Genomic DNA, 27,620 nt, shown 5'->3' with positions numbered 1-27,620 from the left:
AATGCTAAATTTACCATATCAACTTCAGCACCAAAAACTTCTGAGTAACTTTCTGTAGAATTCTGATAATTCATTTGAAATCTTTCAGTTTAAATTTCCTCAACTGCAAAATGACAGGAATGTGTCATTTGCACATTATGCCTATAAATCTCCTCCCACTTCTCTTTCATAAAACACAGGTCTTCTCTTTCATAAAACACAAGTAGATGGATGGATAGTTCTTCTCTCCTACTGCCTCAGGAATGGCACTGGGAGAAAACCACACATGCCTGCCTCTCTTCCAATCACGGTGCACCATGACCAAAACTAATGACAGACTAAATTTAAATTCACCTAAAATTTCTGATTTACAGTTAACTGGTTACCTAAGGTCAGCATTATGCTTGATGCTGAAGCTTAACACCAGTCTTCCCATCTCATAGTCCTTGCCACAGATCAGAAAGTGAAAGACCACTACATAATCACATTTTTGTCTATTACACTAATACTTCATTGTTTCCTAGTACTATCTGCCTTGTGTAACGAGAGAGAATTCCAACAACAAAAAAGAAGCAGAACAAAGAGGAGAATTAATAAGTAGTTATAAAGATGATACCTGCATGACCATTAGCTTCCATCTCAGTGCTGAACTCTTCTTGGCATATAAAGTCTTATGATGTCAAAGGTTTTGTTTGTCTTATTCACATCTGTGTTCCCAAGGCCTAGAAAAATGCCTGACACATGCTAGGTGCACAACAAATTCTTGTTTTATAAAGGAATGAATGAACATAATTGGGATTCAGCCATATCCAGATATGGCCATATCCAATCACTAACTGAAAAAATATCAAGCTTATAGATCATAAATGTCCCTACAGTATCTTCTTACTTCTTTCATATTTTGTTTTCTTTGACCTTATTCCCTAGGCCTCCCATGCCTACTTATAGTGGTATAAATGAACAGAATAATAGTTTATACATAACTTAAGATGGCATTCAAAGACAAACTAGAACAGTCTTAATGAGCTCAAAAAAAGTGACTACCACCCCTTGATTCTCCACAGCCAGGAATACCACCTAAGCCACCTACATACAAATGCTATATGAAACAATTCCAAATAAGAACAATGCCTTGATGAGAAGACTGGAAGCTTACTGTGCCCCAGTCTCAAAATGAAAATCCCTATATTCTTATAAATTTCATTCTAAATGTTTCTGCACAAGCTTTCAGGTAAACATGCATCTCTAAGGGTAACAAGGTAGGAGGATTTTAGAGATCACAGTAATTTGCCTATAGCTGTCCATTCTTGAGGGAACTAGAGTCAGGAGCCCTAAGTGGGTGTTGTCTTGAGGCTTCTTCAGGTTGCTGCAGCAGAAGCAGCACAGGGGTAAGAATATTAAATTCCCAAGGTCACAAAACATTCATGATTCTATCCCAAATGGCATCCGAAAGATTTATAAAATCCTTTGGTTTTACAGGTGTGGAAATAGAAACCCAGAAAGGTAAAGAAATTCACCCAAGGTTACTCAACTTATTAGTGGCAGATGGGTGTTTTCTCCAAATCATAAATGCTTTCAAAGGGAAACTGTACCCACAGCACATTTGCACAGGCTACATCTGTCTACTTTCACTGCATATGCAGGCACATGCTATTCACGTTTGACTAGAAAGGTAAAATTGGGCCAAATAATATTTAATTCCCCACTGTAATAGTAGTTTTACATTCCACATTCAGACAGCTGGCATAATTGAAGACAGCTCAGAACCCCTGAGGATATCCAAACTGTCGCAGTTGGAGAAAAGATTTAAGTATCCTGCAGTGTAAGACCTACTCAATGACATTACAAAGCTGATTCAAAATATCATCTTTGTTGGATCCTCAATATCCAATCTATGAACAATAGACATAATTAAACATAAAAAGCTGTAAATTAAGCAAACTAAATGATGGAGCAAATCATTTCGTTTTTGCACCTGTGAAGTACAGTATGCCATTGTTATTTTCCCAAAGAAGAGAGAACAGACTCTCACATGGACAATTATCAAAAGGGTTCAGAGCAGTAGCAGCTATAATGGACAATAGATTTATTTCCAAAGACTAAAAAGATATCAATGAATGTAGTTTTCAAGTCAAAGTGAGAATACACAGCTGCCGCCACAGATTCTATTTAATGTATTTCAATGTTACTAATTAAAATAAAAACTTAGGTCTCCTATTCTCAAGCTGGTAAAAAGCAGAGAAGACAGAAAAACAACTTCAAGTTATAATTTTGTAATGTCTCTATAAATGAGCTTTTAGCTCATTTTGTGCTTGACAGCTACAGAGAAAGTCTGTGCAATGAAGCACCCAGCTTAGAGATGACTGTACAAAAGGAGGCAGTGTCATGGTTGAGAAGATGGGTTCTGGAGACAGAGGCCTGAGTGCGATATCTTACTCAGCTACCTCCTGGGTAGCCTCAGGTTTAACCACTCCATATTTTGTTTTCCTCACAGGTAAAATGGGGAAAATTATAGTCCCTACCTCACTGGACTATTGTGAGAATTAAGAGCTACAATCTAGGTAAAGCCTCTGAAACACTGACACTCAGCAACTACTCAGCAAGTGTCAGCTTTCATTATTTCAGTCTAAAACATTGTATATGAGATATTTAAGCAAGTCAACAAGAGCAGATATCTAAGAACCTATTCTTAACCTAGCATTTTTTTAAAAAATATTTTTATTTATTTCTAGGAGAGAGAGAGAGAGACAGCATGAGCATGGGAGGGTCTGAGAGAGAGGGAGATACAGACTCTGAAATAGGCTCCAGGCTCTGAGCTGGCAGTCAGCACAGAGCCCGACGCGGGGCCCAAACCTACGAACCGCGAGATCATGACCCAAGCAAAAGTCAGACGCTTAACCGACTAAGCCACCCAGGCGCCCCCTTAACCTAGCATTTTAACGGCAGATTCATAATAGTGGTCAAGGAAATTTCATCCATAACATGGCTTTCTAAACAACTAAATTAAAAACACTTGCTGTATTGAAATCAGATAAAAATAGAAATATATTTTAATGTGAATTGGTAAAATATTGGCAAGGTCATTGTATGTATATTGCCAGTGGAGATACACAGTGTCACCTCGAGCCTGGATTGAACTAAAAGAGCCAAGGGAAAGATCTGCCAATGAGCCCACCATGAACCAGCATAAAACCACCTGCAAAATCTATTCAAGCATCTGTTTCTGTGAAGTGCCAAGCCTTCTCCTCCCACCCCACTAGGCTGGCCCCATCTAGCACAGAGCAATATTAGAGGGCTTTTTTTTTTTCAATTTATTATTGCCAGAACTTTTTATTTTATCATTCTAAGAGGCATTACATGTAACCATACAGAGCAACTCATTCCTGTTCTACATCACAATGTATGCTGTGCAGGCTTCTCCCTCTATTTTTAGTGCCTGCCAAAACCAACCAGACTAATCCATGTGTTCAAGCACTGAACCCTTAGTCCCTTAAAATAATCTTCAAAATTGTCATTGGGGAAATGATGAACATAGCAACACCCATTCAATGGCCTTGTGTCATCTTCAGTAGGGAAGGGACAGTGAATCATCTATAAGGGGGTGTTTTAGCTCTAATGGTTCTCAGAGTCAATACAAAGGTAAAAGAGAAGCAAGAGGAGTAACTGCACTCCTACCACATTTCCACATCTGTAATTGAGGATATTATTACCTATGTTATGTTATTTTTGTGAAGATTAAATGATTCAAGAAGTGTAAAATGCTTAGACTAGTTCCTCCCAGGTCCTAAGCACTCAAGAAATGTTAGATGTGATGAGATCCTAATCATGATCGGGTGATGATGACAATCATCATGATGATAGTGATAATGACAAAGATGATAAAAGAATTTGCTAATTGGCAGTGCACCTAACACCAAGCAGCAGACTATTAAAGACAATTCGTAGAGGTTAATTAGATATTTAGCTCATCCTCTGCTTTCACTGATTTCACATGTTGTAGGAGAAAACAGGAAATACAATTATATAGATGGCAGATATTTATTTCATAATGAGATATGAGCAAGAGAAGCAAAAATAGATAAGAGTTATAGAAAAACAGAAAAGCCACAGGGTATGAAAGAGACACTAGATTTAGGGCATTGTTACCAGTTTGGCTTGGGAGATAGTAAAATAATATCATAGAACAATATTAATTAATATGCACCCAAGACTTGCAATGTGTCAGGTACTGTTCTATATTCTTTAACATGCATCACTAATTTAATCCACACAACAAACCTGTGTGGTAAGATATGTTATTATCCTCTGAAAATAGGTCACAGAAAAATTAAATAATTTGCACAAGGTCTCAGAACTGTAAGTGGTGAAACCAAGATTTAATACCTCCAGTTTGTCTCTGCTGTTTGCTCTTAACTGCTCTACTACAATGTCCCTCAGCATATGAAGGAGATCTTTCAAGAGCCTTAACAAGTGTTAAGAAAAACTAAGACAAATCATTGCTGGAAATATGGAAAACTCTTTAACAAAATACCAACATAAAATTTTAACATTTCCAATGGTATCAGGTTACTCCTTAGAGGTGAGTATTATACAATGCCTTAAGTAGCAGATTGCTGAAATCATTTTTGAGAGAATTTCAGTATGTTTTATTCTTGTTTTATGATAAAATTCCTTAGCCCAGAAAAGATTTTTCTTGTGTTCATTATTTTTCAATACAGCTACATATCACTCTTATCTATAGCATAAGTGAAAGGAAATAATCCATGCCCTTGGAATCCTGCAATCTAAAAGTGAAAAACCATGAGAAGTGATTGTAATACATTTAAATAAGTAGGATAAGGATTTTACTCTATTCCACTGCACGGGAGAGAAGGATGGGCACGAGGGATGGGTTCTAGATATAGGGGAATGAAAATGTGAAGTGAAATGTACAGGAAAAAAAATATTGAGAATTAAATGGCAGCACAGAGAAACAGAAATTCTGATCTTATGGAAATAGGAAAAAAGAAGTGAAGGAGTAAAAAATTCAGACATACAATAAGGCTAACTATAAAAAGGAAAACAACTATAAAATCTAAATAAATCTTTAGGAAGTCTGTGAAAAAGTCTTAAAGGTTTGTTGCTTAAGAAGTGAGTGATATAATTATGGTTCTAGTATCCCAGATTAACTCAAAATTAAAATCTTAGCCAGGAAAAATGTTGCTTTAATGAAAAAATAGTATACATACTAGTACTATGCTTATTTAACAAATTCAGTCTAGTTTTTATATCCTCCAAAACCAAGCCAAGTATCTATGAAACACAAATAGGCACGCATATATTTTATAATTATACATTGTCATATGTCCTCAGAAAGGCTTCTATAACATAGTTGCATAGATTCTGAGATGAAGCATAGCTCTTCTTGAGATCTGGGTTTCTGAGTGGGCTACATCTATTGCCAAAACATTGAACCTTGTGCTGGGATACATGAATGCACAGGAAAACCATGGTGCACCAATCTGGTTAGAAACATTCTTTGAAGATTGAGGAATGTATTATTTTTATATTTCAACAAAAACCTCTGTATTACAGACAAAAATGTAAAATGTGCATAAAATTTGAAAACAAAGAAACAAAAAACCCCGTAGACTCCCAAGAAATTTGCTTTTAAAATAAGTCACGTTAGGCTATATAAACTCAAAATATGCACATGGCCTAATAGGCTTCAAGGGGCTCTTAGAAGACAAAGTGTAAGAAGCACTGCTTGGCTTTGTTTTGTGAGAAAGAAACATTAGTGAGGTGGTGCACTGGAGCCTTCTCTAAGCCTGGGAGGCAGAAGATTAGATAAGCACTTAATTGCTTAAAGAGTCAGGTAAAAAGGCCAACCTCCTGTGAGCATCTCCCCAGTGACCTAACTTAATATTTCCAGAGAAGTATTAAGAAGTTATGAACACAACGTAAAATTAAGAAACAATATGAAAGTGTGCCTTAAAAGGTTCAAGAGAGGAGAAACTTCAGAAGGAGGGAAAAAATGGCAAGAACAAAGAAGTAATGTTTGTTTAGCTTTGAATATATTACTTGCAGAAACAGAAAACCTAGGGTGGTCTATATTATAATACAAAGGAATAGACAAATAGTCTATGTTCTGAAGCACTTTTCCATACTTACCCCTTAGCACAACTCCATGTAAGGCTCAGAAGAAACCTGCAGATGGTAAGTGAGAAGACCAGGGTTTGAATTTCAGCTCCACCGCTATCTTAATGCATGGCATTAAGCAAGTTCACTTTTCTGAATCTCCATTTCCCCCAGATGAATCATGAATGGAATGATGATTGTATCAAAGAACTACCTGGAGAATTAAATTGTGCAAAAGCACATGGATTGAGGAGGCATTCAAAGAAGGTTAGGTCGACTTGAAAAAAAAATGTTGAGATAGGATAAAAAAAGAGGAAGCAATATCACAAGTATGAAATTCAACACAAAATAATCATTGAAAAGATGGGCAATGTTGAGAAGCGCTATTTTATAGAATTCACAACAATGGCACAGTTCTGGCACATGAAATCACACACACTTTCAAGGCAGGAAGAGGGCCTGGTTCCCATTCTTAGTGCAATGAAGGCCTGGCTCCATGAGAACATAATAGCCACAGGCAATCAGTGAATCAAAACGCAGACCCCATCTGGCTTTACCTGAACTGATGACATGTGATAAGAATGCCTCAAAATTCTGTTTAGAATAAAAGATATTCTGTACAGATAACTTATCAGTCTAAACTCTTAATTTTCTCCAATATGATTTTCAGTAACAAAAGCATCGCTATTATTTTTCCCTGGTTAAATTCCTTTTTCTCCAAAAATTTTTAAGTTTATTTATTTTGAGAAAGAGGAGAGCCTGCACACATGCATGCATGTGTGCATGTGGTAGTGGGAGAAGGGCAGAGAAAGAGAATCCCAAGCAGGCTCCAAGCTGCCTGGAGCCCCAAACCCATGAACTATGAGTCCATGACCTAAGCTGAAATCAACTGTTAGATGCTCAACTGACTGAGCAACCAGGATGCCACTCTCCCATTTTTTTTTAATAAAAGGAAAAAGGAAGGAAAAGAGAAAGGGGGGAGAGGAAGGATAAGAGGAAAAGAAAAATTAAATTGGTTATAATTATTGAAAAGAGGTGAAAGCACTAAACTCAGTGTCAATGCTGTCTTGACACTCTTCCATCAACAATATCTAGCGTCTGTTTAAGTAATTATAGCACTGTGTTCTTGACATGTGCTCAACCAGTGTCCTGCTGAGATCACAGCACTTCTTCTGCTATATTATACTCTGCTTGCCCAATCATTTTCTATCACTGGGTATTGTGTGAAAATCATCATTAAAAGCAATAATTTGACCAATTCCTTAGAATGCATTACTCTGTAACGGCCAATTTATTGTTTGGATTACATTTTTAGTTATCTAACAAAATGGTTGCAGTAGTGGCTGACTGCCAGACACTAAGCATTTTGTAAACAATAGCCCATTTAATTCTTATAAAAACTCTAAGGGCTAAGGATTGTTATCCCTATTTTATATATGAAGAAAGCTATGCACAGAGAGGTTGAGCAAATTGCCCAAGGCCACACAGCTAAGTGATAATGCTGGTTTTTGAACCCAAGTTCAGGAGTCCATGTCTTTAAACAGTACTTGAGGCTACTTTCCATTTAGAATAAATGAGTGAATATATATAAATAACATAGAATAATGTTTACCATATAATGAGAGCTAAATAATTGTTAGGTTTTTTTTTTTTTTTAAATGATGGTGCTGTTTAGATCATGCATAAACATATCAGGTGTTAATTCTGGTAGGGTTTACCTGAAATATCTCCACTGGCCAAAACTATTGCCCACCTTTTGTGTATTGGTGGAAAGTTTCATATTTCCCAGGTTGTTAACTGTGATATGGTTCAGAATAGAAGAAAAGCCTCACTAAGTCAAATAATATTGAGATTCTGACCTCAGATGGATCTACTGAGTCTGTCACACTGGCATAGAAGGAAATTAGATTAATCCAACAAGAAGTGTTCCTCATGGAGTCAGATTGATTTTTGCCTGCATTAGATGTTCTTCCATGTGCTTACAAAAATTGATCTATTTCAGGTGAGCAGAAAATCTATCATTTTTGGGGTATGTCCTTTGTTTATTTGTTGCTTGTTTTTTTTAAATGTCTTTGAGTTTACCTGTTCCTAAGGATATATTTCAAAAGCACAGACAGAAGATAATCAAATTTTCCTTAAAATATAATACTTTTTCTTGTGTAGCTTAACACATAGGTAGTTCTCCACTAACAGAAGGTATCATCCCAATGATTATTTGCATTTTCTTATGCTCTCTGATAACAACGGGCTTGGAATAAATTAGTAGAAATCTAAACACATGACAGCCTTTAAATCAATTAGCCATTGATGACATTCTAAAAGTAAAATGGGGCATAGTTAACCAATGTAGCATTCTTGCTATCACTGAATTTTCATTTTATGTGAAAACATTAATGTTTAATAGTTTACTTAATTTCCTGCTTGAGCTGTGAGGTCGTTTATACTCTTATAGTTATTATATAATAATATAACTATAAAAAACTCAAACGCCTCATGGTCTTTCCAAACAGCCAATTGTAAGAAGGGTCTAAAAACTGCTGACTTGTAAATGCTTTGAACTTATGCATAATATTTGAAATAGTATAAGCTATTATCTTTTATGTACATTTGCTGACAAAAAAGATGCATTTTAAAGGATGATGCTACCCTTTCTTCTGGATTCTGTGCATCAAATACAATCTTCTTGGTATGGTGACTATTCTTTAGGTATGTTTGTTATGGATACAGAAGCCCTTTTATAGATTATGTGCCTGTAAAATGCAAAAAAAAAAAAACAAAACAAAACCTGAATAGCTGGTGATATTTATTCAAACATGTAGACAACAAAGATGATATATATGCAGTTTTTTTTAGGATAGTTATTTTCTGATTTCAACAATTTCAGCCTCATTAACAGCATTTGGAATTCTCTTATGATTCTTTTTTTCTTCATATTTATAAGAAAAATCTCTCAAAGCTCATTATAAACTATGATTAGGTCTACTTTTACACTGGATTTCATCAAGCTTAAAAAGATGAGAGACTTGATTATTACAGTTTCCTTAGAAACACAGGAAACAGTAAAAACACCTTAGGATCCAACTCTTTTTGGCAGAGTCTTATAGTCCATCTGCTGTGTTCAACTATTATGAGAATACAAACAAAATAGCTAACATTCAAATATCATTGTATATATTTTCTTAATAAAGGGAAGATTTTACATTGTCTTTGTGACCTATAACTATATAATTAATATATATTAGAAGAAGAAACTAAGAAAGGAAGAAGCAAAGGAGAAGGGAGGCAGGGAAGGGAAATGGAAAGGAAAGGAAAAAGAAGGAAGAGATGAAGCTTACACCTCTTTCACTATCCAGTGGTTGACATGTATTTAAATTGGTTCTGGGGCCCATCGGGTCAATAGTTTGCTAAATTATATTCTTTATATATATTTAAAGTGGTCAAGTAAACTTTCAAATGGTATCATTTAAATATATTTTGTTATTTACTCATTTGTTTGATCATCAAATATTTACTACACTAAAGCATACATGCCAATGATTGCTGTAGAGACTGCAGATTTAACAGTGACAAGTTATATCTTTGACTTCAAGGAGCTTAGACACCACTGGGGAGACATAAATAGAATATAGAATTTAAAATTGTTTTATCTTCTCAGCACCCCTCATCACCTCTATCCCATCTTTTGGTAACCTTTTTTTTGGGCAACTCCTAACCCTTTCCTTATTTAAGATGCCACTGTTAATATTCTTACTAGACCTGGATTCTGGTGGGGCTGACAGTCACAGTATCCAGGGTCTCCTATCCTTCCAAACTCCTTCCACACTCTCTGTTTTGGCCACAGTATCCATCCATCACTATTTTTGGAGTAGATCCATCACTATTTTTTTTGGAAATTTGAATACTGAATACAGACACATAGGGATAGGTGGGTTTTAAAAGTGAGTCATCAACTCCACAAATTTTGCTGTAGAGATTTAGGGCTGCCATGGTTCCCATCTTTGCCCAAAACTTGGTTTCAATTACCCATTCAGTTCTGCAAACTATGAATATACTCCCCAAGTGTCTCTCTCTCTCTCTTCTCTCTCTCTCTCTCTCTCTCTCTCTCCCCTTATTCTAGTTAGATCAGGGTTGAAATCCAGGCTTAATGGCTCTAATATATCACTGTAAAATATCAGGACTTCCTTCCTATGCATTAGCTGAGAAAGACAGATGTTCTGAGTCTAATTCTTCATGGAATCCTTACTCAAGCAAAATTCCAAAATCAATATAATTATATCATATTTGGCACACATAGAAATTTAAAATGAGGAGAAAACCTTGAGACAAGGACACCCAGTCTCCCTATCTCTGGTTTTAGAAATATCCATGATATAACCATATAACTGCTCTTTGAATACACCCATTGATGGGGAACTCACACTGCACGAGCCATTTAGCTTCCTTTTGGGCTGATTATAGTTGTCAGAATGTCCTGACATTTAGCTAAAGTTTGCTTCCTCATAAATTTTCATCATAACTTTTCAATGAACGTTAGATTCTTTGCCATTTCCAACACAAAGGTCTAAACTTAATTTGACACTTGCACCACCAACCAGTCATCTTATATCTTTCAATATAAATTGTCAGAATAGACTCAAAATCCTAGAAAATGGAATTGCAAAAAAATGTACATCTTCAGAGACCACAAATTTGACCACAGAAATACAGTGATGCTTGAATGAATATTAAAGGATCAGATGAAAAAATGCCAAGAAGCTCTGACCTTTCATGACAAGCTGCCAAAAAAATAATTATTTCTTGGCAGGTAGGCCAAGTCCAAAGGCCAAATATCAATGGACGCACACTCATCCTCCAATATTTAATATGATTCAATGAATCTTAGAGTTGGCAAAACTTTATAGAGATCATATAGGTAAAATCCCATCCCTTTACTTCAGAGAAACTGAGGCATGGAAATTAACTTCTACTCCTTAAATTCATTTTGAAACATCAGAGCTCTACGGTAGAATTTCTGGTGTTTTAAGATATGAGAAGAGCCTACAACTAAAAAATATTTTTCTTGTGCAGACATGACTTAGGCCATTGAAAACTGGATTTCTTTATGACTCACTCATCTAGGATGCAAAGTATGAGACAAAAGTTAAGGTACTTGAGAGATGTTATATTAGCAAAGAACACAAGAGCATATCTATTACAAACCCCCAGAAAGAAATGGAGATTGTTTGTCACCTAGTACTACCATTCCTAAGCAAATGACTCTGTTACAGACACCCTAAAATTAACTTTAACACATACAGCAATTAATCTGAGAAAATAGTCATTTCAGAAGTCAGTTTTCTGCTTTAATCATTTAAAAATTGTAAAGCAAAAGCCTGCAAATAATCAGATTATGCCCTTTCTGCCATTTCCATGATAGCTTCACTAGTGTCCTGGAATTTGGAGTTAAGTTTATAGTAATTTATATTTATGTACTCATTAGGGATATATTTTCTTTTTTTAAAATTTTTTTAGTGTTTTATTTATTTCTGAGAGAGAGAGAGAGAGAGACAGCATGAGCAGGGGAGGGTCAGAGAGAGAGGGAGACACAGAATCAGAAGCAAGCTCCAGGCTCTGAGCTAGCTGTCAGCGCAGAGCCCGACACAGGGCTCGAACTCATGAACCGTGAGATCATGACCTGAGCCGAAGTCGGACACTTAACCGACTGAGCCACCAGGTGCCCTAGGGTTATATTTTCTTCAAAGAGGCTATTTCACTAAGTATTTACATGTTTCTGCTATGTATGGTTGTTACTACAGTTTGGTATTTTATTATCTTTATAAAAATTTAAAACAACCCCAAAAGGTTAGATTTATCCTCTGTATTAGAAGTGAATTATTCTTCAGAAATGCTATTTTTTAATTTTAAGAGTCTACTATTGTTATCTAACCAATGGTATGAAGTGACAGTTCAATCTCTGCCTCTAAGTAATGATTATTTGTTGATTGACTCAATATTATTTAATTGACTTGCTAGATGAACCCTGAAACTCTTTTTTTCTACATGACAGATTTTTCATTTCTGCAGTATTTTATCTAATAATTTCAAAATATAATAATAACTCCAGTTCTCATTAAGTTAGCCAACCAGCATTCTCAGACGCATGAAATTTATCTAGAATTAGATGGTGATAAAAGATATTTTGGGGCAGCAGAAATTAATTACATAAAACATTTATCAAGGCACCTACATTTTAATCATAAGAAAAGTCTCATATGTTTACTCAAGCCTGTTTGTTCTTGTTCTGCAGACATTTTAACCTATTCACATAGACAGGAAATCATAATTAAATGAATAATGTGAAAAAGGAGCACTAACACCAGTGAAGTTATTGCTGATAGGAAGGATGCGCCATATAGACAGGAGGCATTTGCGGTGAATACAAACAGGGCTAAATTAACAAAAGCTATTGAGGGTATCTATGGGTCACCGCAAAATACTATAATTGATAGTCCTAATAACGAGACCAGACTATCAAGAAAAATTGAAAATGTTTTTAATGTACTACAAATAAGAAGTGAGAATATACTACCTATAATAAAATTTTCTAAGTGGGAAAAGCTTTTAAAAATTACTAATGCTTAAAATGGTAATTTTGTGGCACCTGGGTGACTCAGTTAGTTGAGAATCCAACTTCAACTCAGGTCATGTTCTGATGATTCATGCGTTCAAGCCCTGTGTTGGTCTCTGTGATGACAGCTCAGAGCCTAGAGCCTGCTTCGGATTTTGTGTTTCCCTCTCTCTCTGTCCCCTCTCCCCCACTCACACTCTGTCTCTCTTTCTCTCTCAAGAAAGAAAGAAAGAAAGAAAGAAAGAAAGAAAGAAAGAAAGAAAGAAAGGAAGGAAGGAAGGAAGGAAGGAAGGAAGGAAGGAAGGAAGGAAGGAAGGAAGGAAGAGAGAGAGAGAAAGAAAGAAAGAGAGAAAGAAACATGAAAAAAGTTATAAAAATTTATGATAATTTTAATCATATGAAGAATTAGGCTGGGGAGATAACAAGTCATCTAGCATTGTCAAATAGACAATTTGGCAATAAAAACACATCGGTGTAATATTTACTCTCCAATGCCTTTGTATACCTGGGAGATCAGTTGGTGTTACTAGTAGATTAATTCATTCTATATTCTGAATATAGAATATATTCTGAATAATCTAATTGAGCATCATAGTGTCTTGAGACAGTGCTGATCCTGTAAGCTACCAGTATGCTTTACAGTGAAAACATAAGAACAAAATTATTCTGTAAGCAAAAGATAATAGGTTATAGTGTGTTGTTGCCAAGAGTCATGTTGATTTCAAATGTTGTTGATATTGTGCATATATTTTTTTAACTTAAGTATAATTGACATACAATATTATATTAGTTTCAGGTGTACAATATAGTGACTGGACATTTGTATACACTGTGAAATGGTTACTACAATAAACTGGTTATCATCTGCCATGTTACAAAGTTAATACATTATTATTGACTATAATAAACCCCATGCTTTACATTATATTCCCATGACTATTTAATAATGGAAGTTTGTACTTCTTAATCCCTCTCATCCAGTTTGCCCCCAAGTGTCCCCTACCTCCTCCCCTCTGGCAACTACTCATCTGTTCTCTGTATCTGAGTCTGGGCTTTGTTTTATTGGTTGTTTTGTTTGTTTTATTAGATTCCACATATAAATGAATCATGTATTTGTCTTTCTCTGTCTGGCTTACTTCAATTAGCATATTATCTTCTAGGTCCATCCATGTTGTTGTAAATGGTGGCTTCTTTTTTTTATGGCTGTGTGCATGCGTGTGTGTGTGTGTGTGTGTGTGTGTATGTATAAATAAATAAATAAATAAATAAATAAATAAATATAAAACATCTTTATCCATTCATCCATTGATGAACTCAGGTTGTTTCCATATCTTGGCTATTGTAAATGTTGCAATTAACATCCAGCTGCATATACTTTTTTGAATTAGTGTTTTCATTTTCTTCATATAGATACACACTAGAATTACCAAATCATATGGTAGCTTTATTTTTAATTTTTTCAAGTAATCTCTATACTGTTTTCCATAGTGGCTGCCCCAAGTTACATTCTCATCAATGGTACACAAGCTTAGTTCCCTATTCTCCACATCCTATTCAACATTTGCTATTTCTTTTAGTCACTTATTTCTTGCCTGAAATAGTCACTGTGATAGATGTAAGGTGACATTTCATTGTGGTATTGATTTGCATTTTTTGATGGTGATATTGGACATCTTTCCTGTGTCTATTGGCCATTTCTATGTGTTCTTTAAAGAATGTCTATGTCGATCCTGTGCCCATTTTTTAAATGGATTATTTGTGAAATTTTTGTTGTTATTATTGAGTTGTATTAATTCTTTATATATCCAGATATTAATCCTTCAACTGATATATGATTTGCATATACTTTCTTTGTTTAGTAGGTTTCCCTTTCAGTTTTTTGATGGTTTCCTTCACTGTGCAAAAGCTGTTTAGTTTGATCCCCATTTGTTTATTTTTGGAAACAGATCCAATAAAATAAAATAACTAAGATAAATGCCAAGTATTTTACTGCTTACGTTTTCCTCTAGGAGTTTTATGGTTTTAGGTCTTACATTCAAGTCTTTAATCTATTTGAGTTTATTTTTGTGTATGGTATAAAGTAGTGACCTAATTTCATTCTTTGGCATGTAACTGCCCAGTTTTCCCAACACTATTCCTTGAAGAGATTGTCCTTTCCCTATCTTATATTCTTTCCTCCTTTGTTGCAACTTAATTGACCATATATAAATGGGATTATTTCTAAGTTTTATACTATGTTCCATTAATCAATGTGTCTGTTTTTATGCCAATATCATACTGTTTTACTAATATAGCTTTGTAGGATAGTTTGATATCAGGTAGCATATCTCCAGCTTTGTTCTTTTTTTTCTCAAGATTGCGTTGGCTATTCAGGGTCTTTGCGGTGCATTTTAGAATTTTAGAATTTTAGAATTATTTGTTCTAATTCTATGAAAATGTCTTTGAACTTTTAATAGAGATTGTATTGAATCTGTAGATTGGTTTAAGTACTGTGGACATTTTAACAATATTATTTTTCCAAACTGTGAGAACAGTATATTTTTTAACTTATTTGTAACTTTAATTTCTTTCATCAACGTCTTTGAGTTTTTAAAGTCTTTCACCTTCTCAATTAAGTTTATTCTTAGGTAGGGGCGCCTGGGTGGCTTAGTCGGTTAAGCGTCCAACTTTCGCTTAGGTCATGATCTCGCTGTTCGTGGGTTCCAGCCCCGTGTCGGGCTCTGTACTGACTGACAGCTCAGAGCCTGGAGACTGTTTCAGAGCCTGTGACTCCCTCTCTCTCTGACCCTCCCCTGCTCACGCTGTCTCTCTCTCTCTCCTAGAAATAAATAAAACATTAAAAATTTTTTTTAAAAAAGTTTATTCTTAGGTATTTTTATTCTTTTTTTCTGCAACTGTAAAGGGGATTGTTTTCTTGATTACTCTTCCTGATAACTTGTTATCAGTGTACAGAAATGCAACAGACTTTTGTATATTAATTTTGTATGCTGCAATTTTAGTGAATATATTTAATTAGTTCTAACAGTTTGGGGGCATATTTTCTTGTTTCAATGGTATTAAGTAGCTCCCTTTACTGCACTTGCCATTGCAGTCAATCTCATCTTGAATATTTCATCTCCATTATATTTCAGACTTCTTTAAGCAAACAATGCTGTACAGATGGTTTTAGGGAAATCTTAATGTGACAGGCATGTGGTAAGAGATGACTGCATACACTAAGGTATTGCCTCTAGTACTGCCAAAGTGTCTTGTTCAGTGACAGGGGCATATGTACAACAGTGCACTTGAAAAGAGAAGTCTTGTGGCGCCTGGGTGGCTCAGTTGGTTAAGCATCCAACTTCAGCTCAGGTCATGATCTCATGGTTTGTGCGTTCAAGCTCCGCATCAGGCTCTGTGCTGACAACTGGAGCCTGGAGTCTGCTTCGGATTCTGGGTCTCCCTCTCCCTCTGCTCCTCCCCTGCTCACACCCTGTCTCTCTAAAAAAAAAAAAAAAAAAAGGGGAGGAAAGAAAAGAGAAGTCTTTTTGTCCCTCTCCAGCTAGGTCAGCTAGTGACTGTATACCTGTTTCTTTAATTAAATCGGAAACTAGAGAAAGTGTTAACTGTTTTTCTAAGTTTACAGGATAATTTGACATCCTCTCAAGCCATTTTACCTTCTTAGGAGGATCACCCTCTCTCTGTGGCACAGACGACCATCTGGCCACAAATACTGGAACACAGATAGAGAAATCATTCTTCTGCATGTAGCAGAAAGTCATTGCTTTCTGCCTTTGTCATTCTCTGAAATACTGTCTCCCTGATTTGCTTAAAAATATAAATAAATCAGAGTGCCTGGGTGGCTCAGTGGTTAAGCTTCTGACTCTTGATTTTGGTCAGGTCATGCATGATCTCATGGTTTGTGAGTAAAAGCCTTCCACTGGGCTCTGCTCTGACAGGGCAGAGCCTACTTGGGATTCTCTCCCTCCCCTCTCTCTACCCCACCTCACTTGTTCTCTCTCAAAATAAATAAATAAGCTTAAAATTTAAAAAAAAAACCCAAAACAACAAAACAAAACAAATGCCACTTTAATTGTAACATAAAACAATTGACTTAAATGCCAATTTGTTTTTATCTACTATCTTTAGAGGAAACAGCAATGGGCCCATTCTGGCTGGAACCAATATTTATTAAACAAAATAAGAATATATCTTGATTTGTCAACAAAATGGAAATAAAATATATTTTAAATTCCTTTTTAGCCCTCATTGAAAAGAATGTTTCGTATTTAATATGAATAACAGATAACGAGAAATCAAACATGGAGTGCCAAAAGGGCTCCATGGGAATAAGTGGATCAGTTTCAGAAGTACTTTAACTCCTCTCGCCTGCTTGAATACCATTTCAAGTTCTATCAGAATAATCTACTAAATAAAACTCCAGGGACCTAAAGGAGCTAGTATGATCATCTTCCACAACAGACCAACAGCATACCACTCATTTCAAAAGCCATACATTTAGAACTTTTATCCTTTTAAAAGTTCCTCATTGTGAAGGTAAAAAATTGACAATGTTAAGCTCATTTAGATTGTAGTATTGTGGTACTGATTAAAAGTAGAATAAGTCTGGCTTTTTAACTAAGAATTACTATCCATTGGAAAATCTGGATAAATGTGTATGAACAACTTTTCACTAGGAAAAATTTTGATACTGAATATATCTGATTATAACACAAATCAGTTGATAAATATCTATGTAAAAATATTAAAGGCAATTCTTGAGCCAGAGTAAAATTATGTTATGTCTGAAAGCATAACATCAATAAGAATAAAACTAATAATATGAAGGTAATTAGAATTAAAGGGATATAATTCCTGTAAATGTCTTTTCTAAACACTTTTCTTATTTGTCTGTGTGCTGCTCATCCCCACTCCCACCTCTCTGGATTCTGTACCTGGAGAAAACTGAATATACAGATTTCCTTCAGATAAAACCTAACATATAGAATGAATTAGAAGAAGACTGACAGGCTATAATGAAAAGAAGATGTGCCTGATATCCCTAAGATTATTCCTGAAAATTGAATATTTTTTTTGCTGGTTTAATAGCATCCTATCTAAGGTACTGCAAAAACCAGGTCATCTCCAATATAAAACATGAATAGGATATGTTGGAGCAATGTACATCATTCCTGAACAACACCTTTCAGTACTGAAAAGATTATGTATGTGTTGGGGGGGGGGGGTTGGTTAAAAACAAGTTCATGAAAAACAGTCTCCTTTATCATTTCAAAATGTCAATGAAACAAATGGAAAATGGAATTAATACGAGTTAATTAGTACAATAATTATCTTAGATGACCATAAAATTATAATTTGTCCCTCAAGACTTTTCTATCATGCAATGAGGAAGGATTAAATCCATTAATGCAACTAGAGAAAAAAAATGCATTAAAACGTGCTACCAGGCTATACACTTTATCTCAGAAGCATGACTTGCTAACTGGTTTGATGTTTTGCTTAAACACGAAAGTGTGTGTGACCAAAACATTTGCACAATACTTCATTTAGGTGCTTACTGTCAGTAAAAGCAGCATTTTGCAGCAATAAGAATTTCTTCATAAAATATGTCAGCATTGTGAAAGAAAAGGGAAAAGTCATAGCAAGTGAATTGTTCAACATAACTCATCCATATGATATACAAGTATAATACTATGATTGTTTTTTACATAGAAGAGAAGTCAACAAGTGTACAAAATGAACTTGTTGGAGTTAATTTAGTGAAGGAAAGATGAGATGTGAGCAAATAAATATATTAAGAACTAAATAACAGCATTGGTAATTATCTAATCACCACTTTAATTAAAAAATGATCAGCTGTTTGTTATTCCCTCTAGTTTTCTAAACAAAGCCATCCTATGATACTGTTGCCTGGCTCTTATTTTCTTTACATTAAAAACAAAAAGTTATCTGACATGGACAGGAAAAGAATTATGCCTTAGATCAAAAAGTGAATTTTCATTTTCATGTGGTACCATCAGGCAGTTACATTCCATTAGTTGACAAGTGCGATATTGCTACCATACTGATGTGATCTCAGTTTAAGCCCAATATTTCATGAATGTTTCTCATTTCTAGCCAAGATTTAGAGATATCAACAGTAAACACATCATGCCTTTATGGAGGTTTTTATTCCCCTCTGACACACCATTTTAGTGATACATTTTGTTACATTAATAGAATTCTGGTTTTTTTTTTAAGTACATACATAAGACTGGAGCAATACCTAGTTATTTTCAGAGAAATCATACTTACTACTTGTAGAAAATGTGGAGTATTATGTCACAAAATGAAACTACTTTGCTTTTAGTCATAAGCAATATGTTAATGATGTAGCTCAGATCCCAGCAAAATAATGTCAAACGAATCCACAATCTGCCCAGAAAAATTGAAATGTCAGCCAATTCTACCAAATGGCAAATGGTTCTGCTGTTCAAGTACATGGCTTATAAATCTGCTGGTTTAGAGTAAAAAAAAGGGAAAGAAAAATCAAAAGCCTTGAGAAAAGTCACTGATGGTAATCTTTTATTCTTCCTAGAGAAAAATACTAAAATTTTGTTGATGATATTTTAATTGGAAAGTTTTGTTTTGTTTTCAGTGCTATTAGAATGACTGATTTAGTAGCTTAAAGATATAAGTTACCATTTTTCTTGTTTGGTAGAATAATATTGTTCAAAGGAATTATAAACAAGGAAAGACTGTGTTCCTCAAACATTATTAAAAACAGCTCTTATAACTTAAACCATTAAGTGGAATTTTATACCTAAAGTCATCTATCTGTGACAGTGTTAACAAAGATTTCCACAGATTGCACTGAAAGTGCATCTAACATAAAAGTAAGACCAGCATAAAATACAGATACTTTTTACACATGGTTTACATAATTTGGGCTGCCTTCAAAGCTACTCACTATAGTATTAGCATGTAGATTTAACATTTTGGGGGTAAAAAAACAAAATAGTATATCCAGAAACAGCATAGTTTCAAAAAATGATTCCTTTTTCAAATATGTGAACACCATAAACTGGTTAACGCTTTTCTGTATTAGAAGCAAAAACTAGGGGCTCCTGGGTGGCTCAGTCGGTTAAGCATCTGACTTCGTCTCAGGTCATGATCTTGCGGTTCATGAGATTGAGCCCCATGTCGGGCTCTGTGCTGACAGCTCAGAGCCTGGACCCCACTTTGGATTCTGTGTCTCCCTCTCTATCTGCCCCTACCATGCTCATGCTCTGTCTCTCCCTCTCTCAAAATAAACATTAAAATATATATTCTTTAAAAAAGAAGCAAGAACTAAAAGCATTCAGTAATGCCCTTTAATACGAGTGTCTAATCAACTAATATCAAAACAAATTTTATGTCAGTCATTAATAACAGGAGGCACAAAGTTGTGAGAATCTATCTCTAGATTCAGATGATTTTCCTAAGACCTGAAATATTGTTCAATTGTATAAATTATATATTTTTAAAAGGTTAAAACTTGATTTGTATAACAGATTTTGTCTCTGATTCGCTTACCACCATCAATTTTTTAGATAATCACGAAAAAATGGTTATATTTTTTTGCTGTGCCTGCAAGTGGTTTTGTAAGAAATTGCTTCTTGAATCAGTAAATTCTTTTCTCTTAATGGCAATGAGTCAAGAATGTATGAAAGAAAAGGGGATCTACGTTAAAAATCAGAACTTCATAACTAGGAAAGGACAAATACAAAATAAATGTAGATACACTATAAAACTATGATAAATAAGTTTCAGTGGCAGCAACAACCGACGGTCATGGATTGTGATTAACTCTGAGGGCAGATGTTTAATTTCCTCCATAATGAAAATAAGTGGTTCAACAGCTGTCATGTAGTAAAACCACTGAACTCTTGTAGCTAGGAACTCATATTCAAAACCAGAGCACAATTCACTTTGTCTCTATAGTGCCCTATCAGCATGAATGATCTTAAGAGCCTTGTTAGCATACAAGGTGTGATAGCCTTGTGAGGTCTTTCAGTTATTTTGGAGACATTTTAAAATCTTCAAATAGGCTTGCCTTCTCTGAAAAGCTGTGCAGACCAAAAATCCTTTCAAATGCACAATGATAGCTTTCAGAGTAGAATAAAGCACAGAGAGGGTATAAGAAGGTACAATTGGTACCATTCTCTCCTCCCAGACTTGACTCAGCCTCTTCTCTAGCCCCCAAACCAACTGATCTGCAATTTCTGCCAAATTCACATCAGTGCTTCTTTTTGTTCTCACTAATAAATTATTCCCTATGTTGCTATTTCTGCTTGGATACCTGCATTAGCTTCTTAATTGCTCTTCTTAGGAGACTTTCTTATTTCTTCTCACCAGGTAAACTTAAACTAAAATGTCACTTCCATAAACGTACTCAGGGCATAGAAAAGGCCTCCCTCTACATCACAGCAAAATTGAAGTGCTTACCATGGTATTAAGACCTTCTATATATACTCTGGCCTCAAGTTCATTTCCCAGTTTGGTAATGGATGGTAAGTTTGCTGAAAGATAATGTGGAAAGACCTATGTTGACAATTAAATTAAAAAGTTTGAATAAGCTGGATCTAATTGATCATTTTTCCTTAGATATTAATTTACTTAACTCATCCACTTTCAATATCTCTCCCCTATGTCTTTTCCATGCTTTCTTCTTCTCCTCATATTTACCCTTAGTTCTTTCCTAAAGTTCCATATAAACATATTAAATAATTCTATGTGAAAAACATTGAATATACAAAGATACACAGAACAAAGTCCTCTCCCTATTCATCTTCATCCCCTCTTCCTCATAGAGGACCTCATATAGACCCTCTCTTCCTCAACTAGAATCATATTCTTAAAATTCAAATCTGTTTGTTGGTTTGTTTGTTTTTCTGCATTAGTTCCTTTCCAACAGCCCATACTCTTTTTAGGTCTCTTCACATCCAAAATCTCTTGGGACCCTGATATGCTTTTGAGATTCCATACTTTTTTTTAACCACATTCCCTAAATCTAATTCTCCACTCTCTAATTCCTTAAACTCCTGAAATCTATCCTTATTCTTACCTCTCTCTTAAAAGTGTTATAGTAAGATCACAAATAAGAACTGAATTGAAAAGAAAGAATAATCTTTTCTCAGTCATCAGCATCCCTGTATGCAGAAGTTGATAAATATTTATTCGATGTTTACTAGCTGCCAGGCACTGCATCTGGTGTTAGACTAAAAGATGACTAAGATAGTCTCTACTCTCTTGGAATTCTTAGTGTAAAGCCCTGTCTTGTTGGCATGTAAATGCAAGAGTGCATGATAGAAACTGTACATGGCATAAGGTATATTCAGGGTATAACAAGAATAGACAATATTTCAGAAGAGGTCAGAGAATGCTACTCAGATGATGTAGTAACTGAGATTGTTTATAAAGGATGAACAGGAATTCTTCAGAAGAGAGGAAAACAAAAGGCATTCCAAACAGGAATTAACAATGGACAAATGGCATGGAGTGTTTGAGGAGCTGTGATTAGGTCAGTATGGTTGGAGCAGTGAGTAAAGGACAGCAATAAAATTAGAGATAGTCCAAAACAGAACAGGTACCCTGCCATACCCACTCATGTGATTTGTAATCTGAGCAATTGAGAGCCATTGACCATTTTTAGAGAAATAAATAAAATTACATTGGTGTTTAATAAAGATAATTCTGTTCTCCAATGGTGGGGGCTTAAACATACAGGTAGAACTGAATTATGAGAACCAATTATGAGAACTAGAATCATGAGAACCAACAGCAGAATGCAGGGGCAGGGCAGGGCATACATTTATGAGATGCTCAGGAAGTAATTTAATAGAACAACAATCAGATTTGGAGTAGGGGAAAGCTAAATTGCCAGATTTCTGGTACACTGGATAGTTGTGCAATTAACCATGATAGGACTTAGGAGAAACAGATTACATGAGAAAAGCCATAATTCATTCAGTGTTGGAATCTTTAATTTTAAGGGACCTATTCAGAATGTTGGCTTATCTGTAATGCAGAAAAGATATTAGGGATTTAAATATATATCTGATGTCTCCAGTAAGTAGGAAATAAACCTATATACCTATATCTACACCTGATATGAACAAGCTCAACCAATGGAAGGTCTTTTTTTATTATACATTCTCACTTGCAGACCTTCACTCCCATAGGTTTATTACAACTTCGAGGAAGACTCTTAAATCTGTATTTTCCTTGCCACCTTATGTATTTATTCATCTAAACAATTTTGAGTGCCTACATTGGCACTCAAAACTAAGCACTGTACTAAGCACTGTATACATATTTTTAAACAGATAAGAGCATCAGCTTCCCCTTCCCAAGGTATCAGTAGAGACGAAAAATATAACCAAATGAATACAATATAGAAAATACTATATTAGAAGCATGTATTATTCTATGGGACCACAGGAGAACCATTAACTTTGACTAAAGTGTAAGATGGGGCTTGAGAGATCTCTCAACCCATATTTCTAATGAGTTTATCAGATTTCCTGACTGGATATTCTTTCACACTTCAAATGTAAGGTATTTAAACTGAACATTTAACTGTAAAGCTTGATGAATCCCCTAACATCTCTTTCATTTTCCTACATACAGTGAGAGAAAAAATAATATTACTTCCAAATCTAACATTCTCTGATTTTTCTGAACTTTTCTCATAAACCTGTAGGTCTATTATAACTGCTGTCTTTAAGCTAAAACCACCAGTTAGTCACTCTCTTTGCTTTCCTTACCCTGACAATGTGTAAATTCTGTTCATCCTGTCCAATAAATAAATAAATAAATGATTATCTATGTTTCTCTTGCATCTCTACTACCACTGCCAAATTCATGTCGTCTGCCTTTCTTGCATTAATTACTGCATTAACTTCCTACATATCCCCTTTCTTAAAAATTTTTTAAAATATTTATTTATTTTTGAATGAGAGAGAAAGAGAGAAACAGAGTGTAAGTGGGGGAAGGGAAGAGAGAGAGGGAGACACAGAAACTGAAGCAGGCTCTAGGCTCTGAGCTGTTAGACAGAGTCCAACACGGTGCTCGAACCCAAGAGTGGTGATATCATGACCTGAGCCGAAGTTGGATGCTTAACCAGCTGACCCACCCAGGCACCCCTCTTACACATCCCCTTAATTTCAATCTCGGTCACCAAAAATCTCTTTGAAAGACTGTTTCCAAAACAACTACTATCTGAGGTGTTTGGGTTTTTCTTTTTTTTTTTTAGTAATTATTACTCAGCTGAAAAACTTCCATTGCCCCTGGCTGCATTTGCCAATGACATAAAGTAATATTTGTATTTTTTGAGGTTTTCCAGAATTTTCTAAAAATTACTTTTCTACTTAAATTACTACAATTACTATTTCTACTACAATTACTTTTTTATTTCATCCATATTTTTTACATCCTTTTTTCACCTACTTTCTGCTTCCACCAAATTCGATTGTTTTCATGAATACATATGCATATACACAAGAATACACATATACATAATTTCAAATTGTCCTGTCCTTCATTAATTTATGACTAACATTTAAAACATTGTTCATAATGACTTTTGACATTTCTTTTCCAAAACTGACTCAAAGTCACTTTAAATAATTCAAAGAAAATAGAAAAATACAAAGACGTAAGTAACAATCATCTGAAATGCTATTCAACTTATACTGAATGTCTATCTTTCCAGATAATTCTCTATATATGCAATTGTATACAAATAGATCATATTGCACATGTTGCTGTTTAACTTGCCTTTTAAAAAACAATAACATATTCCATGTAAAAAAAAAGGTAGGTTTTCATCCTTATTTTAATTATTACATATTGCATTATAGGTTACGTTTATATTTAACTAGTGTGTACTTGTACACTGCATAAGCTGCTATCTATTCTGAAAAGTCAGACATCTATTCTGAATTGTCACTGTACACATTGTACTGGCTGTTAAATATTTTTATCAACCTAATTTTAGAAGTATACTATTATTTACCTAACCAGTTTTCTCTTGATCAACAAAAAATACTTAAATCCATTTTTTTAAAAAATGAATTTCATTTATTCTTTAAAATACTACTTAATGCAATTTCCTCCATTAAACCATTTTTTAAATCCCCAGCAATAAATGTTCTCCATACTTCTTAATTCCCATAGGACTTTGTCCATGTCCCTGCATTTATCACTTCAACCTTGAATTCTTTTAATGTTTTTTCTCTTACAGAATATAAGCTTCTTTAGGACAATGACCCCCTTTATAGATTCCACAGTATTCAGATTAATGCCTTGCTCATCATAAACATTTGGAACTTGTTTGTGGAATAAATGGTTGCATTAATGAATGTCAAAAATAGAACAACAGAGAACATCGTATCACAAGGGCAATTTAGAATTCACCATGTTGAAATTATTTGCAAATGCTCAAATAAATTATGTAACTTATCCTAAACTATCTAGTAAGCAAATTAGTAACTGTCAATGACTTTCCAAAGAAGGAGAAAAACCTATCACATAGCTATTTCTCATAAAGCAATTAGAAAAGCAATTAATGAGTGGTGAGCCTTGGAGACTATAATGGAATTATTGGGTAGGAAGGCATTCACTTAGCCATCATTTTTCCAAATGTCATGCAAAATTCTACAAAGTTAATTCACTGATGGTGTTATGCTATGTGGAAGCTAAAAAACAGAAGGATATATATAAATTGAATTGTACAAACTGTATTTTGAGTTTCCCATTATCAGTACACCCTAAAACAATTTTGAAATCTATAAAGAAACAAGGTAAATGAATAATTATGCAAGTTCAATGTCTACAGACATAGGGCTCCTAGGCACTTTTTGTTTTGATGACAAAGAAATCCAGGTTAACACTCCATTTGGACCATTAATCAGACGGAAAGAAAAGCATGGATTTTACCCATTAGAGAAGATATTCTTTTTTTAAATTTTAATGTTTATTTCTGAGAGAGAGAGACAGCATGAGCAGGGGAGGGAGACACAGAATCTGAAGCAGGCACCAGGCTCTGAGCTAGCTGTCAGCACAGAGCCACATGCAGGGCTCAAACCCACAAACCCTGAGATCATGACCTGAGCCAAGGTCAGACTCTTAACTGACTGAGCCACCCAGGTGCCCCATGTTAGAGAAGATATTCTTAGACTAAGTCTTAACATCACTCAAACTCATGCTTTAGCAAATTCACTTTCCTTAGGGCCAGTTATGTTGTATGAAAAGGCCTTTCCTGAGTCACGTGCGTGGCTCAGTCAGTTAAGCAACTGATTCTTGGTTTCCACTTGGGTCATGATCTCACAGTTCATGGAATTGAACCCTTCATCTGGCTCTGTGCTAATAATCCAGAGCCTGCTTGGGATTCTCTTTCGTTCTCCCTCTCTGCCCCTCCCCTGCTCTCTCTCTCAAAATAAATAAATGACCTTTAAAAAAAAAAAAAGGCCTTTCCTCATCTTAAATTTCACAACTGCACTCACCTCAAAGTTCTATGGAGTGAATGGGATAAAAATAAACAAACAAAAAAGGAATTCCATGAATTAAAAATCTGAAAATTTCTAACAAAACAGGATTCTTTTTGTTAGTTTGCTTTTTAGTAACTTGTTTGGTAGAAAAAGCTAACCTAGACTGACTGAGGCTATTTGTAATTTTTCTTCATCCTGTCTTCCTGTCTAGTATATTTTCTAAATTTGACAGCAGAAATATCAGTGTTTGATTAAGAGTTTCTTCCCCAGACCCTAATATGGGTGTTACATAATATAGATTATAGATAACTTTTAAAATCTGATATATTCTTAATTCCAAAATCTGTGTGGCTCCACGGATTTTAAATGTAATTAGTATTATCATTAATATTTACTAGGTGCTAACCGAGGCACTTTTTAGCACTGATATAAATTAGCTCATTCAGTTTTCATTGTAGGAACTCTATGATTATCCACATATTATAGTTCAAGAAATTGAGGTAAAGGTGGGTTCAATAACTTGCTCAGAGTTCCCCATCACACTAAGTAGTACAGCTGGGATACACACCTTGTAGTCTGACACCAGAGCCCATACAGCTACCAACTCCATTCAAGCCCTCTATGTTTTGTTGGAAGACACTTTGAATTAATCTGCTCTTGAAAAGAATTAACTATTTGAAGGACTCTGTGATAGAGCCTTGCTCTACAGGGAAGGATTAACACATAATCACCCACTGGTCATCACTTGCCAAAATTTCCTTAGAGAAGAGTAGATGGGCAAGGAAAGGGTACCTAACTTTGTATTCTTTTTTTTACAGAAAGTTACTGAAGTATGCATAGCAGACAGTGCCTCTAAAAAATGAGATACCATGCCTTTAAATAAACTGTTTAGATGGCCACTGCGGGCGTCTATTCCTAATGCGATCTGAAGAGCACCAGGAATACCTCTGGACATAGCTTGATATTATTCACAAAGTGATGGAAAAAACAGGCAAATTAAGCCTTCATTAAAATCACAAAATCAAAAAGTAGTTGACATGTTCTGAAAAAACATCCCTTCCAGTAATTAAAAGTTGACTTTTTAGTTGGAAATGAACTTTTTTAGTCAATGTTCCTTTCAAATTTTAATTCCAACTATGTTATCTCCATAATATATCTGTCTTGATAAGAAGTCCCTGAGACCATCCTCTTTTGCTAAGCTTTAAGGGATTCTTAAGCTAATACCATTTTGTAATAAGACTTCCCTTCCTTTGTTCCTGAAGGAAGTAGAGCCTATGAGCCTCTAATATGAAATTAGCTGATGGAGTTTGATCATAATATAGCACTTTTTCTTTGGATGGTAGTACTCCGTGTGTGATAGAATAATAATTAACTTTTCGAAAAAATGAGCAGATTGTTTTTGCTGGTGG

Source organism: Hyaena hyaena, unplaced genomic scaffold (genome assembly GCF_003009895.1).
Source record: "Hyaena hyaena isolate Hyena2069 unplaced genomic scaffold, ASM300989v1 scaffold_249, whole genome shotgun sequence".
NCBI classification, from domain to species: Eukaryota; Metazoa; Chordata; class Mammalia; order Carnivora; family Hyaenidae; genus Hyaena; species Hyaena hyaena.
The sequence above is the reverse complement of the archived record's forward strand: the minus strand, read 5'-3'. Positions refer to the sequence as shown.